We start from the raw sequence: 17771 nt of genomic DNA, 5'->3' as shown, positions 1-17771 counted from the left end.
CCTAGAATAATAGTATTAACACTTAGGGACATGATTATAGAATGTAAGACATCCACAAAGTCTTTTGCTAAATATGGGTCTCTAATGTGGGTACATAGATGCCTACAAATATTGCTTTAGATTTTATCTACAGTATAACTTGGACATATAAGTGGTCTGCAATGCAGTTTTAATTGCTACCTATTAAAAAAACCTTCGTAGTGCTGGCTTATCCACTAACTGAGAGACGTAACTCTGGGCAGATGGTTTTAATTCTCTTTCAGTAATATGTTGTTTGCTTGCTTCTCAACTGACAGCTGGAATTAAGCAAAGAATTGAATTTCATTCTACAGTCTGACAATCTTATGGGAACACTAAGAGGTAAATAAAAAATTAGTCTACAATCTCTCACATAATGAAATCATAAAACCATTTGCAGGCAGCACATAAGATACAACAATAGAATGCAGAGTGTTGTAAATCAGAGAACACACAGACAATGCTGAAGATTAAGTAATGACAATGCACAAATTAGCTTTAACAGTAATCATTGGAGAATACATTTTACTGGGGTAATATCAATCTTGGTATAGGCAGGCAGAGGAAGGAACAAAAGCAAAGATCAAAAGAAATGTAGCATGTATTTATAGCTTCTAAAATGTAAGGGAATATAAAAGAACATAATATTAGACATCTATTTTCATCCAAAGAGAGGTTGCTAAAATCTCAGGGCTAGGATGAATGGAGAGGTTACTGGCACCCGCTCGAGCAAATCGATGATCAATGGGATGACAGTGATACAGTGATTTTCATTGAAATTAAAGTATGAAGAAATCAAAATCATCTGTAACTTATAATCAGCTAAAATTATATATCAACCTACAGAGACCAACAAAAAATGGAGTGAAGAGAGCATATTATTTGATATTGAAATCAAATTACCATGAGAGAAAAACTTAAGTGTTTCAAAAATTGGGCAAAATAGTTTAGAAATAAAGTGAACAAATAAAATCTCATGAAGGAAAATGAACAGAGGTACATCTAGATACATAGTCTATTACGTTGATATGGAACATTTTCCTTAAGTTTTTGACATGCGTGAAACTGATGCCCCCAGACACGCTTGCCCTAGTAGTGCACTGGTCCAAATACAGGGCTTACATGACAAGGCTGAATGGGTTCTTTATGAGTGGAGAGACAATAGGACTAGAACCTCTGCAGAGATCCAGAAATAAACCCCACACATCCAGTCCATAAAATAGAAGCTAGTCTCTGTGCCCATGGAAGGTCAGCAATCAAGGGAACTTGCTTTGTGAGCAGGAAAAAAAATACTTCAGCAATACACACAGGCAATCAAGAAATAATAATATGCGAGAGCAGTAATAAATTGCTGCTTTAAGCCATGTATTTTGGGACTATCTTGTTATGTAACAGAAACCAGAACCTAATACAGAAATCATTTTTCACTACCTTCCTCAAGCAGAAATTCAAGCAAAGAAACTGACATAAGAAAACTTGTTTGGAAGAAGAATATATCTTAACAGTAATGCACTTGCCTTGTATGTAAAAAATCCTTGCTTCAATACCTGGAAATGTCAAAAAAAAAAAGAATTTAAGAAAACTGGCCTTTTGGGGCCGGAGCGATAGCACAGCGGATAGAGCGTTTGCCTTGCACGCGGCTGACCCGGGTTTGATCTCGGCATCCAATATGGTCCCCCAGGCACCGCCAGGAGTGATTCCTGAGTGCAGAGCCAGGAGTGACCCCTGAGCATCGCTGGGTGTGACCCAAAAAAAGCAAAAAAAAAAAAGAAAAGAAAACTGACCTTTGGCAGCACTAAACAAAAGCATTTGTTTACCATTTATTGCTCATTTTCCTTGTTTTCCGATTCTAAAAAGGTATATTTATTTAAAAATATACAAATCATTAAAGTAAATTTAAAATAACACAAGACAAACCATAATTTCATCAGAGCTATTAATATATGTTTAATATGTGCTTAATATCATTTATATGTGAAATTTTATAAGAGATATGTTAATATCATTTGTTATGTGAAATGTTATTTTAAATGCAGCTCAATATAAAACCTTTGATTTTCCTTTTATTTTATATTTTTTTCTATTCCACCCTAGTAAAATCACCTGAAATGGATGCTTCCAACTGCTACTTAGATACTAGTAACATGATAGAAACAATAGTTCAAGATAAGGTCACAACTTATTTTATCTTACTTTATTGCAGCACCAAGGACCTAACCCAGATCCCAATACATACAAAGGTATGAGCTTTGCTGCTGAGCCACATCCTAGGCACTGAAAAACTCACAATTTTTAGAATTGCAAATCACTTGAGGTAGAGATAGCATGTAAAACTATCTAGGAAAATTAAAAAATCTAAAAAAAAGACAGTTGACTCTATGAGTGTTCCTCTGAGTATATTTAAAAGTAACATGAATATTGAAAATAAAAACATCATTTGGGTTGGAGAAATAGTACAGAAGATAGGGTGCTTGCCCTGGACACAGTTAGCCCATGTTCCATCTCTGGCATCCCAGATGGTCCCCTGAGCACTGCCAGGAGTAGTTCCTGAATGTAGAGGCAGGAGTAACCCCTGAGCATCGCTGGGTATGGCACAAAAACAAAATATAGTTAGCACATAGCAACTTAATACATAATGTCTCACTCATGCAACTATTTATAAGATTTTAACACTCTTTAAGATATTATTGAAATAGTAGACCACTTCAACCTGCTCCAGAATTATGATGAATCTATTATTAGAAAGATTTCAAAAACCCAAGGGCAGGATGTAGAGATTAACAAAGGTACTTCTATAACTTGGGAGATTCCGAGAGTTTTAGAAATTCTATGCCAGGAACCTAAAACAAATACCAGACAATCTCCTTATTATTCAGCGCAGCTTATCTGCATTCTTTTTTTAAAAATTCTCTCTCTGCACACAGACATTCCTGACATCAAGATGCTGATATATCACAGTTGTCTTCTGAGCTAGAGAGTTCCAGTTTAATGTGCTGATTCAGCTTTCAATCTAATTTCAGCTTACTAACAACCCTGGGATATCATTCTAAATCTTTGGGAGGAAAAAAATCAAATTTCTCCACTTAGAGTCAAGAGTTTTAAGTCCAGAAAGTTATCATCAGGGGGATGAAGTCATAGGATACTTCAAGATGGGCATAACAACATACTTGGCAGCCATCAATCAACATATCTAAATATAACTTTTGTTGTCATGAAAAACACAGGTGTACAATGCAAGGGCCAACGAAATGTAAACAATGTTCTGGACACAGACACTAAATGTAGCCATCCTTCCTACTACTCTTTGTAAAGAAACAGCCCAACTTTATTCAAGCAGGATTTAATTAAAATTAACATTCTTAGAAGACAAACTCATGTTGAACATCTTCTTTCGTGGGTCCCAGTTGGTTTTAGAGACTCACTGTAGTGGAGAGAGCAGTTTGGAAGGAACGGAAGAAACAAAATACCATTTGGGAGTACTTTCTGCAATCATTAGGTGCACTTGTAGGAGACTTAACTAAGGACTTTCTAACTAGCACATATTTCAACTAAAAGAGTAAAATATGAAAGTCTCTTAACTGCAGATGTGAGTAATGAAGCCAGGTGTGAGACCCCAGGCAAGCACTACAATCAGAATGTTCACAACACAGCGAGTCAGTGCAACCCATGGCAAGCACGTGTGCCAGCACCACAACTGAAGGAGTTCAACCCCAGTAAGCACTATAGCTGCGTATGTGAACAACAGATGGGTGAATCCCCAGCATGCACATTACCAAAATGTGGAAGCATCACAACCAAGCATGTGTGCCATTCCCAGCTCAAAAATTAAAAAAAAAAGAAAATCAGAACAAGAGGCTAGAGAGGAAGAGGGAGAGAGAGTAGAGGTAAGGCACCTACCTGTTCCCCAGCATACGGTTCCCTAAATGCCACCAGGACTGATCCCAGAGCACAGAGCCAGGAATAAGCCCTGGGCATAGTCATTGCCCCTCCAACGAAAGACCATACACACACATATATATACACACACAAGCACACACACACAATACCAACAACAAAGTCTCTTTAACTACATGTGAGAAATCTACTTAGAGCTAGATCAATAAAAATTATGAGAATGTGTTCTAATGATGAAAAGACAGCGCAAAAATTCCAAGTGTAAAAATGCAACTTGCCATCAGAAATAACTGAGTTACAGGTCTCAAAGTCCTCACAGCTTCTTTTGTTTTATCTTCTCTCCCTTCTGAATTTTCTGTTTGCTCTTTCTCTGACCACAAAACTGTGCATAGTGAAAACAGCCTAGAGGTTCATTGACAGAGTCTTAGATTTAAAAAATATTGTGATCTGTATTCCAAAGAATTCATGTACATGTAATATAATACTACCCCAAATACTATTTTCATTTTTCTTTTTTGCTTTTTGGGTCACACCCGGTGATGCACAGGGGTTACTCCTGGCTCTGCACTCAGGAATCACCCCTGGCGGTGCTCAGGGGACCATATGGGATGCTGGGACTCGAACCCGGGTCGGTCGCATGCAAGGCAAATGCCCTACCCACTGTGCTATCACTCCAGCCCCGCAAATACTATTTTCTTTTTTTCTTTTTCTTTTTTTTTTTTGGCAGTACAAGGGAAGTGCCCTACAACTGAGCCATTATCCTTCACAGACTATCACTCAGCTATTTTTTTCAAGATAAAATTCTACCATTTGCAATGACAAGGATGGACACAGAGAGTATTATGCTTAGTGAAATTCTTCAAAAAATGCTTACACTCATGTGTGGCATACAGATGAGCCAAATAAATAAATTGACTATATAAATATTAAATGTAAATATAAAAATGGAAAAAATAAATGATACACACAGGCCAGGGATGTAGCTCTACAGTAAAAGACCTACCTAGAGTCTGAACCTGAACAGTAACTTATTTAGAGCAATAGTAAACTGCCATTTCCAAAAGGCAAACACAAGATTCTGTAGCTGCTTATATTTGTAATTCCTGAAAATGGAGAAGAGATAAGAAAAGCATGATGTATGATGTTATAGAAAAAAATTAAATATTATTAGTAAATAATACCAAAGATGAAGTTAAACTACAAATCACATTTGTAATATATGATAGTTACAAACCTAAGAGTCCTAAAGGTTAAATAATGTCTATCCCTCTCTTTCTGACTAATTTCACTCAAAACATTGCAGGATATAAAGAAACACACTATAAGAACAATAAGCAAAGACAATAGAAATGAGCCAGGAAGACCAGCCCATGGTAGGAAGCTTGCCACAAAGAGGCAAGGGGTGGTGGGGAGAGAGTGCAGTTAAGACAAAGAGGAGATCACTATGATAATATCATTTAGAAATGATCACTCTAGACAAGAACTCTCAGAGAGCCCGGCAAGCTACCAAGTGTATCTCGCCTGCACAGCAGAGCCTGGCAAGCTCCCGTGGTGTATTTGATATGCCAAAAACAGTAACAAGAATTCTTACGGTGGAGATACTGGTGCCCACTCAAGCAAATCAATGAACAATGGGATGACAGTGCTACAGTGCTACAGACAAGAACTAGATGCTGAAAAGAGGTAAAGTGATATACTTGATACCCTTCAGTAACAGTATTGCAAACCTCAGTGCCTACAAGGGTAAAAAAAGAGAAGAAAAGTATCTGCCATAGAGGCAGGCAAACTGGGAACGTTGGTGGTGGGAAAATGTGCACTGGTGAAGGGATGGCTGTTGAAACACTGAATGACTGAAATTCAATCATGAAGAACTTTGTGTATTTCGTGGTGATTCAATTAAAAATACATTTTTTTAATTTTTTGGAAGAAGGTCAAATAATAAGAAAAGATTTAATGTCTCAATAAAAAAAAGAGCAAGGTCTTTTATCTCTTCTTTCTTCTGTCAGAGATAGGTACAACACACAGGGCACTTGACAGGTACCCCAATTTTATTACCAGCACCACATGTGGTCCTCTGAGCATCACCAGGAGTGATCTGTGACAACAGAACCACGAGGAAGCAATAAGCACTGACAGGTATGGCCTAGAAAACCACAGAACAAAAGGCAAAGGACTTGGTAAATAAATCTATGGGGAGTATGGTCCTTCCTAATTAGTAGCGTATTTGTCTAGTCAGCTACAAACATCCTCATTTTTTCCTGACAGGACACAGAGTTTTTTAAGGATGGAAAGAATTGTTTTCCTCTATATCTCGAGAGAGTATGGAATCTTAATTTTTTTTTTATAACACAAAAGCATAAAAAAGTATAAACATCCATCTGGCCTTTGGCCCACTACTAATTGTAGAAGCATACTATAAAAGAAAAAGTATAGGGGCTGGAGTGATAGCACAGCGGGTAGGGTAGGACTTGCATGAAGCTGACCCAGGTTCAATTCCGAGCATCCCATATGATCCCCTGAGCACCGCCAGGAATAATTCCTGAGTGCATGAGTCAGGAGTAACCCCTGTGCATCGCTGGGTGTGACCCAAAAAGAAAAAAAAGAAAAGAAAAGAAAAATTATACCTCAAAGACTATAACTTGTCATTTTGTAAATTGTAACTTTTATACAAAATGATCTATAAGAACTGAAAACAGGGCTGGAGAGATAGTGCAGTGCAAGTGTAAAGTACTTGCCTTGCACAGGGCCAACACTGATTCATCCCAAGCACCACAAAGCATTCCTGGAGCACCACCAGGAGTGATCCTTGAGCACAGAGCCAGAAGCAAACCCTGAGCACAGCCGGTTGTGGTCTGAACACCGCTACCACCCCAAAAAATTACTGTCCAAGAAAAGCAATTGCAGGACTAAAGATGTGATTTGTGGTTTAGGAATAGAGCATACACTTGGTGCTATATTCATTGATGACAATTCTTTGCAACTGGTGTGCTATAATGAAACAGTAATAGTACAAATAATTAGGAGAAAATGAGATTAATAATTAAATGAGATTGTCTGTTCTTATTTATATAATTGGATATAGAGAAACAGAACAGAAAATATGTAATTTTATCTAAAGTTATGACTAACATAATTTTAGTACTCATAAGTATGCTCATGTTTATAAAGTTATGTAATTTTATCTAAAGTTATGACTAGCATAATTTAGCACTGATACGCACTCTCATTTTAGTACACCAAAATGAGAATAGAGGCACACTGTAGATAGAATGGTTAAAAGAGAATTTTACATTGTACACTCATGTTGTTCTCTTTTTCAGCTTCCCTAATAAATACCACTGCATTGCTTATTTTCAGAAAATAACCATTTTGAAATTAAAACACAAGTTATTCAAAGAGGCAGTGTTCCCTGTTCACCTTATCACTATGAAGGATGGACACAAACAGTTTTTGATCCTGAGAACAAAGGTCACAAAGGGACAGCATATCTTGCAGGCTAGCTATAAACTCAGTCTTCTTTACAAGACTAGGGAGACTTTTTTGAATACTCCTTTTACAAAATGAAACATAACAGCATATTTGGATTAAGAGCAATTTGCTTTTGATGATGGGTTCCTACCAAAATAATTAAGACATTATTTAGTCTTCAAAAGCAATAGCACAAACAATAATAGTTGCATTACACAGACAATAAATAGAATAGAGTAAAAAATCAAAACAAGGTCATCTCATTAACAGTGGGAGATGTTTGTTGAAAACATGTAAGCTCTCATTCGAAGCCACTTATTTTCTTTAATAATAGTTTTGATTTAGGAATGAGAACACCAAAATGACTTTATTTTCCCTCTCAAATGATGCTTTCATGATTGTGTTTGGGTATCTCTGAGTGTTCATGTTATCTATTAAGAATGTGATTGTGGGACTGGAGCGATAGCACAGAGGGTAGGGCATTTACCTTGCACGTGGCCAACCTGGGTTCGATTCCCAGCATCCCATACGGTCCCCTGAGCACCGCCAGGAGTTAATTCCTGAGTGCATGAGCCAGGAGTAATCCCTGTGCATCGCCGGGTGTGATCCAAACAGCAAAAAAAAAAAAAAAAAAAGACTGTGATTGATTGATGAGAAAGGTAAAACATTATATCTACAATATTTCACAAAATAGCACTAAGAAACTGCATGCTTCTATTTAATATTATTATTTTCCTATTATTATTCCTATTATTTTCCTATTTCATATTATTTAATAGAAAAATATTGTATTTTTTTCATTTCCTATCAATGTAACATAAGCTGAGGTAAGTTTTAAGTCTGGTCCCTCTCATTTAGCTCTTCTCTCCTCAGATATTTCTTCTACCTCCAGTCAAAGTAGCCAAAATAACCACCTACATTAATTCATTTCCTGGGTAACGAAGATGTCTGTCTCATCAAAAGGTTGAATTATTTCTTTGTTTGGTTGAGTGGTTAGTTTAGCTTCAGGGGCATAGCTAGAAATACTCAAGGACTTCTTAAGGCTCAGTGCTAGGGCATCATTCCTTGTGGTACTTAAGGATCATTCAGTAAGCCATTCTCATCCCTCCTTTCTCCCCCACCCCACCGCCGCCACCCTCTCTCCTTTTATTCTTTAAGAAAAAATATATCTTGAGTCAAATCCAACTACTAGATTGGTCATAGTTAACTGAGGTAAGAAAGTAACCAGAATATAGTAAGTAAGGGACAACGTACTAAGAACTTAGAGGAACCATATATGGAAAGAAAAGGCAAAGTCGCAAAGGATCATAAAAACAAGTACAGGTCAAACTTCTTATATATCTTACATTGATGAATAAATCCATCAGTTTCCATGGGAAGAAGAATATTTGCTTATAAAAGCAAGGAACTATGTTTTTTATCATCACCTATTAAGGAGCTGAAAGCAAACCACTCATTCCCAGATATGAGCTGCTTCCACTTGTAGCCACAAGTTGGCGCACTCTTCGCTCTTCACAAACATAGTCTACGTGGGGAACGTATATGAGAAATCCCATTCATAAAGCTTGATCTTCCTATCCAATTGGTTTTAGATACAACTTGCCAATGATACAGTACTCTGCTCAACCAGAGTAGCTATAGGCTTCTGTCCAATGAGAACCCTTCATCACAGATGCTAAATCTCTATAAGCAAAGCCACAGGTAAACCTCAGCAACAGACATCACGTCAGTCTTCCCTGGAGTTGAGCTTTTGCTTTGATTACATGTCTCACTCTTTCTTTTTCCTTTTGATTTCCTTGTATCTTGTTATTTCATTGTGGGTTGTGACAAGCAAGAGAAATATCATGCTGTATCAAATGAAGTGCTATACCACCCAGATCATTCTTTGAGCAAAGATGTGTTGCTTTGTGGGTTGAGGGGAGTGAAATCAATATGAGATGAGTAGCTGTCCACAGCTTCAAGTATTCACTGCAGCATTACAGTCAGCCTGCATCCGATGGCAGAGGGTAGAGGTAGAAAGAGAGAGACCCAGTCACTCAAGCCAAAGGTTAAAATATTCACGCCGACCGTGTTTGTCTGAGAGCTGCTCCCAGAAGCCTCACAGGGCCTGCATGTCAACTCTTCCTCAGATTAACGCTACCTCTGGCCTTTTCCTTTGAGAGACACACATACCTAACAAATATCTTATGCCTCACACTACATCTCAGGATCTACTTGCCGAGAACCCAGCTTTCCACTATGGAAAAATAAATTGCTCAGATCGCCTGACAATAACGGGCTATTAAATCATTTAGAACACTTGGCTGTCACTTTTTTGAGCTTCTGTGCTTCACATCTCTACACGTTGTTTATCCAGTAAATATTAGGGGACCAGGGAGATAGCTCAAAGTACTGGAGCACATGCTGAACATGCCAGAGACTCAGGTTTGATCCTCAGCATTTCATGATCCCCTCAAGTACTGGAAAGAGCAACCTCCGAGATGCAAGTTGAAGTAGCCCGTGAACACTTCCAGATATGTCTAAAACTTCTCCATACAAATCACTGTGTCACTGTCACTGTCATCCCGTTGCTCATCAATTTGCTCATAATGTCTCCATTGTGAGACTTATTGTTACTGTTTTTGGCATATCGAATACACCACAGGTAGCTTACTAGGCTCTGCCATGCAGATGAGATACTCTAGGTAGCTTGCCGGGCTCTCCGAGAGGGGCGGAGGAATCGAACCCTGGTCGGCGACGTGCAAGGCAAAGGCCCTACCTGCTGTGCTATCACTCCAGCTCCTCCATACCAATAGCAATAATAAATATTGGCCTCTCATGAGCCAGGTAACTGTGCTTGGTAGGGGATTCACCCCTCAAAAAAATAAAAGTCTGGATTGCTGACACAGTACTAAAGGAGAGGCAGGGATTAATGAAATCAACACTGAAAATGAAGTCAACACTCTCAGAGATGACAAAAGAGGGCCAGAAGGCCAGAAAGAGGCCTCATGGAGCAACAGTCACAGTCATAGGCCAGCGAGTCACAACCTGACACCAGCAAGATGAATGAAAAGGCACAAGCCGATGCGTTGCACATGGGAACTCCAGGTTCAATCCCAGCAATGTCAAAAAGAAAAGCAATGACTTCCCAGTTTGCCTATTTCTGGCCTTGTCATTGTGTTTAAAAAAAAAAAGTGACTTCTAATTGAATTTTCTGAAACCTGCCAGAAACGTAAGCCCAGATGGACAGCATCCCCTTCATCAACCCTTTCCGCACCTGATATCAATGTCATATCTCAGAAATTGTATGTGAATTTGTTGACTGGAGAAGTAAATGGATGATAGTTCTTTTATTTTACCCAAATTCCCTGGTCAAAACAAAAAATAAACCAGTAGTGAGAAGAAAGACCCTGAAATAATCTGATCCCCAGCTACCTATCCCCCAGGCTCAAATATCTCCCTTTCATTTCAAAAGCATGTTCATGTTATTCCTTTTACAATATTAACACATGAAAATGAATAAGTCAAAGCATTTCTTAGTGAGATCATTTTTACACTTTTTTCTTATATATCTCACATCAAAAGGAAAGGAAAATTTGACACATGGGATGTGGGACTATATAAATACATAGCACATTATTTAAGTGCTTCTGTTTCAGAGGAACTGGGAGATAAATGGCATGCCTATAATTATCTCCTAGCCATCAATAAGTTTCAAATTACTATCTGCTCTCACAGGTAGAAAAAATTGGGGGATATTTTTATGAAAGTTCAGAAGATACATAGTCAGTAATTTGCTATATCATGAAGTCTTAAACTCTGACGATCTCTTGAGATTTTATTTACCTGAAGGGAAGCTTTTAGTCTATTTGGTTGGAATCTAAAAGGACACCAAGAAAAGCCAGACCACCAAGCAAATTCAGGCTCCTTGAGATCAAAAAAACTTTCTACCCAAACTACAAACAACTGATGAAATGACACTAGGTTCAGTTTATCTCCCTATCAATTTCCTTCTTCTAACCAGTGTTTCCTTATTTGTTCATTGATTTACACATTTATTCAACAGACACATGCTAAACACTGAATATGGAAAAACATTGTAACACACTGGGAAAAAAATAGTCTTGGATATAAAAAAGAACAAAGCACAGATGAGAGAGAGATAAACAATTTCAATAAAATATTTTTCAGATAAAATGACCTCTGAGTTATCTTAAATAATTAACACTGGCCCAGAGATAAAGCTCAGGGGAAGGATGGTAGTCTTAAAAGTAGGAATCCATAGATTGAGCCCTAGCACCACAAAAAATAAAAATTAAAAAAACGGAAGGAAGAAAGGAAAGAAAGATACAGTGACCAGAATACAAAGACAATCTACAAAATGGGAAAGGATATTCACCCAATACCCATTTGATAAGGGGTTGATATCAAGGGTATATAAGGCACTGATTGAACTCTACAAGAAGAAAACATCCAACCCCATTAGAAAATGGGACGAAGAAATGAACAGAAACTTTCTCAAGGAAGAAATACGAATGGCCAAAAGTCACATGAAAAAATGCTCAGCATCACTAATCATCAGGGAGATGCAGATCAAAACAACTATGAGATACCTACCACCTCACACTACAGAAACTGGCACACATCCAAAAGAACAAAAGCAACTGCTGTTGACGTGGATGTGGGGAGAAAGGGACTCTCCTACTACACTGCTGGTGGGAATGCCGACTGGTTCAGCCCTTTTGGAAAACAATATGGATGCTTCTCAAAAAATTAGAAATTGAGCTCTCATTTGACCCAGCAATACCATTTCTGGGAATATATCCCGGAGAGGCAAAAAAGTATAGTAGAAATGACATCTGCACTTATATGTTTATCGCAGCACATTTACAATAGCCAGAATCTGGAAAAAACCCGAGTGCCCGAGAACAGATGACTGGTTAAAGGAACTTTGGTACATCTACACAATGGAATACTATGCAGTTGTTAGAAAAGATGAAGTCATGAACTTTGCTTATAAATGGATCAACATGGAAAGTATCATGTTAAGTGAAATGAGTCAGAAAGAGACAGACAGACATAGAAAGATTGCACTCATCTGTGGAATATAAAATAGCAGAATGGGAGACTAACACCCAAGAATAGTAGAAATAAGTCCCAGGATCTTGGCTCCACTGCTTGGAAACTGGCCTCACATGCTCGGAGAAAAGGCAGCTCAGATAGAGAAGGGAAGACCAAGTAAAGTGTGGTTGGAGGACCCACTCGGGATGGGAGATGCATGCTGAAAGTAGACTATAGATTGAACACGATGGCCACTCAATACCTCTATTGCAAACCACAACACCCAAAAAGAAGAGAACAAAATAGAATGCCTTGCCACAGAGGCAGGGAGGGGTGGGGAGGCATGGGATGGGGGGGTGGGAGGGATTCTGGGATCATTGGTGGTGGGAGAATGGGCACTGGTGGAGGGATGGGTACTTGTGCATTGTATGACTGAAACACAAGCAGAAAAATATGTAAATCTGTAACTGTACCCTCATGGTGATTCACTAATAGAAAATGTAATAAATTTTAAAAAAAGAAATTAATTGGAACAAAAGAAAAAAACAATTGAATTTACCTAAATGCACATCTACAGATGACTGGGTAGAGAAGCTATGGTACACACTCAATGAAATATTTGTAAAGATGCCATCTTTGATAAAAAATTAAAGAAATTATTTTTTAATGAAATTATGCCTTCTGGTACAAAGTAGATAAAATTTGAGGTGATTGCACTAAGTAAATTGAGTAAAGAAGTAAAAGGTAATACCAGACAGTTTGACTCATGTACGGATTTTGAATTATTAAAGCAAATGAACTGGGCTGGAGCAATAGCACAGTGGGTAGGGCGTTTGCCTTGCACGCGCCCGACCCGGGTTCAATTCCCAGCATCCAGACAGGAGCAATTCCTGAGTGCAGAGCCAGGAGTAACCCCTGAGCATCACTGGGTGTGACCCAAAAAGCAAAAATAAATAAATAAATAAAGCAAATGAATTAGCTAAAAATAAAAAAACTAAATCCCAAATCCATTAAAACAATGGTGGTTGCCAAAGGGGAATGGAAAGGCAATTGGAAGAACAAGTAGAAGAATCATTTGGATGTGAGGTGGCACTGTAATTTTCATAGTGAGTATAATGAGTATCAGGCACATATAGAAGTATGAAGCTATATTCCTCAAATTCCATAATCTTGTAAATTAATAATAAGTCGATGAAAACATAATTGGGGGGAAATTATAATATGTTCGGAAGTTGTTTACACAACAATCCAGGTTCTTGGCTCTCATTCTCTCAGAGTTTAACCATCTGTCGTAGCTAAAAATATGAAAACAGGGAAGCAAAAGTCAGATCTTAGGTGAATGCAGAAAAGGATGGAGATGAGAAAGCTTTGGGAAAAGTATTGTTGAGAATCAATTCTACTACACAGTGCCTCTTAAATTCTGCAATGCTACAATACTGCAAAACCCAAGTTCATTTGGAGACACATGTTAGTCCTCTTAACTTGATTTCAGTTTTAAAGAAAAGATTTTCAGAGTCCAGGAGAAAACTCCATGGGCTGGATTGCATGCTTCAAATGCAGAAGCCCAGTATTTAGTCCCCAGTACCACAGACTCCCCAGGGTGAGGAGGAGGAGGAAGAAGAGGAGGAAGAGGAGGAGGAGGAGGAGGATCAAAAAAGGATTTTTTAATAGAAGATTACTAGAAAAACTTTATTGTTCATCCTCGATAAGAAACTATGTAAACATTCCCTACACACAGAGGTAAGAGTTCTTAAAATTCCATTCTGTGTTCAGGAATGGAGATTGAGAATGCTACAACATATTTTTTGAAAATTTTAATTAGTTATCTACATTGACACATTAGAACATCAAACTTCAAAATTAATGTTTTTGGCCCTTGTCTCTACACTGGTGGAAGGACAGGTGTTCAATCATTGTATGGCTGAAACTCAAACAATGAAAGTTTTGTAACTGTAGCTTACAGTGACTCAATAAATAAATAAAATTAATGTTTTTGATATTTTAAAAATATAAAAGATATAGCACCAATAATCATTAGATGGAGTCTAGTTAAGGCGTTCCCTTCAGATGGGACACAGTGTGTCACCTGTTTCCTGTGACTTCAAACACTGAAGTTTTGATTACTAGCATTAAACTCCATTGATGGCATATCATAGTCAGTCTGCTCACAGAAAAAGCAGGATGTTCATAACAGTCACTGAAAGACCACCAAATGACATATGATTGTAGAAAAGTAGAATTGGAAGGGACTCGGAACCCATCTCATCAGTCTCCTTATTACAGGGGAATAGAAGCAGATCCAAGATTAGATCTCCTCATAGTAAGTTCTCCCTCCGACGGGCTGCCTGTACATGCTTTGCCAGTTAGTAAATATCACCATTCTTAATATTTGAAAATATTTTTAAGATATGAAAGCATGTATTTATTTTAACATTAAGATGTTAATTTAAGAAAATACTGTTAAGAAAATACAGTATTTTGAGAGATTTAAGGGCAACTGCGGAAAAATTCTATAGCACAAAATTTCCATGAGACCAGGACAAAATTTGTAGAACCCAAGTTGGCCAAGATCATGGCTGAGAAAATCCTTCTAGTAAAAGGAAAAATAGTAAATATTTTAAGTATTATGGGCCAAATAGTCTCTACAGCAACTCAACTCTGCTTTTGCACAAGAAAGCAACTAGACAATTTTCCAATAAACATATTTGTTAACTGGGTTCCAACAAATTTATTTATAACACCAAAAGTCAAATTTCATATTTTTTAGCTGAAATGAGATCATAGTTTTCCTTAATGTTTTTGAGTTAAAAAAAAAAAAAAAGAAAAATCTGGAAGGCAGGATTTGGGCCATGGGCCACTAGCTCTCTAGTCGAGTTCTCCAATGCGGGTAAAAAGAGCAATCCAACCTACTTGTCCTGAGTTTTCTTTATTTGAATGCAAGACTTTCTCTTTTTTTTAATTTTTTTATTGAATCACAGGGAGATACAGTTATAAGGTTATTCATGATTGGTTTTCAGTTTGTGTTCTAACACCCATCCATTCACCAGTGTACATTTCCCACCACCAATATTCCCAGTTTCCCTCCTGCACCCCACCCCACTCCTGGCAGTCTCTCTGTCTCTGTCTCTGTCTCTGTCTCTGTCTCTCTCTCTCTCTCTCTCTCTCTCTTTCCCTCTCTCTCTCTCCTTTTGGGTCTTATGGTTTACCTTTACCTACATTCAACACTCAGTTCTTGTCCAGAGTGATCATTTCTATTATTCTTATGTTTGTCCCTTCTCTAGCCTAACTGCCATTTTAACCTCCACACACTTGTGGTAAGCTTCCAACCATTCACCAGTCAATTTTGGCCCTTGTTTTACCTGGCTTGATTACAAGACTTTCTGACCTGGCTTTCTAATGACAGTATTTGAATTTTCTTCCAGTTTATCAAACGTACACAACTTACTCAATCTCTTGTTTAATCTTTATAATGATCCTTTTAGATTCAAAAATTAGGCATATATGTATGTAATATGTTGTATTAGTCTTCCAAATTAGTTCACTACTTGCACACTTTAATGAAAATAACAAAAAGGAAAATACATCCAAAGATCATCTTAAGAAACAATATTTGACTTTATATTCTCTATTCTTTCTTTATATACTTATAAGATTTTATGGAGTTGGATTCACAGTATGGATAAAATTTTATATTTTATTTTTTGTAAATATATATTATTCTATATTAATAAGCTAGTCTTATGTTGAATATATGCCACTAATATATTAATATTTTGTGTTCTACTTAATCTTTTCTTATTTACCAGTCAAAAATTTGGGAATTTTTCCATTACTTATCATAATCAATAATATTGCAATCAGTAATGACAGGGATATGGTGAAAAAGGAACCCTAATTCACTACTGTGAAACATTCAAAAGAACAAAAGCAACCAATGCTGGCGTGGATATGGAGAAAAAGGGACGCTCCTCCACTGTTGGTGGGAATGCCGACTGGTCCAACCTTTCTGGAAAACAATATGGACAGTCCTTCAAAAACTAGAAATCGAGCTTCCATATGACCTCGCAATACCACTTCTGGGAATATATCCTGAGGATTCAAAAGAGCACAGTATAAATGACATCTGTACCTATATATTCATTGCAGCACTGTTCACAATAGCCAAAATATGGAAACAACCCGAGTGCCCTAAAACAGATGACTGGTTAAAGAAACTTTGGTACATCTACACAATGGAATACTATGTAGGTGTTAGGAAAGATGAAGTCATGAAATTTGCTTATAAATGGATAAACATGGAGAGTATCATGCTAAGTGAAATGAGTCAGAAAGAGAGGGACATACATAGAAAGATTGCACTCATTTGTGGAGTGTGGGGTAGCATCACATGAGGCTGACACCCAAGGACAGTAGATACAATGGCCAGGGGGATTTCCACATAGCTGGAAGACTGCTTCATGAGCGGAGGGGAGAAGGCAGATGGAATAGAGAAGGGATCACTAAGAAAATGATGGCTGGAGGAACCAGTTGGGATGGGAGATGCATGCTGAAAGTAGATAATGGACCAAACATGATGACTTTTCAGTGTCTGTGTTGCAAGCTATAATGCCCAAAAGTAGAGAGTATGGGGAATACTGCCTTAGAGGCAGAGGGAGGGTGGGAAAGAGGAGGTATACCCGGGATATTGGTGGTGAGGAATGCGCACTGGTGGAGGGATGGGTGTTTGATCATTGTGAGACTGTAACCCAAACATGAAAGCTTGTAACTATCTCATGGTGATTCAATTAAATTTTAAAAATTTAAAAATAAAAATAAAAACAAAATTTTAAAAATTCACGACTGTGAAAATGTCATCTGGTTCAGCCTCTGGAAAACTGTGAAGAAAATTTAAAAAATTAAAAATAGAGTTTCCATGTGACCCGGATATTCTACTTCTTGGCATCTGCCCAAAGAACACAAAATTTTAATTTGAATATATATTTTCATTCCTAAGTTAATTGCAGCATTATTCACAATAGCAAAGATCTGGAAATAACCCAAGTGTCCAACAACAGATAGTGGATAAAGAAAGGGTGCTATATATACAGAGTGAAACACCATTCAGCTATGAGAAAAAATAAAATCCTGCAGTTTTCTGCAGTTTGGACGGAACTGAAGGGCATCATGCTGAGTAAAGACAGTGAAGGGGAAAGGACAAATACCAAATTACTTTACTCATATGTGTTGTATAGAAAAACACAATGAGGTAATTCATAACAGTCATTGATAATAGATCCTGAGAGACTGCCTATAGAAGTCAGACTGCAAAATTCAGGAATGTGGGGATGAAAAGGGATTTTGAAACAGTAGCA

The sequence above is a fragment of the Sorex araneus genome, chromosome 4 (assembly GCF_027595985.1).
Source record: "Sorex araneus isolate mSorAra2 chromosome 4, mSorAra2.pri, whole genome shotgun sequence".
NCBI lineage: Eukaryota > Metazoa > Chordata > Mammalia > Eulipotyphla > Soricidae > Sorex > Sorex araneus.
The sequence above is the reverse complement of the archived record's forward strand: the minus strand, read 5'-3'. Positions refer to the sequence as shown.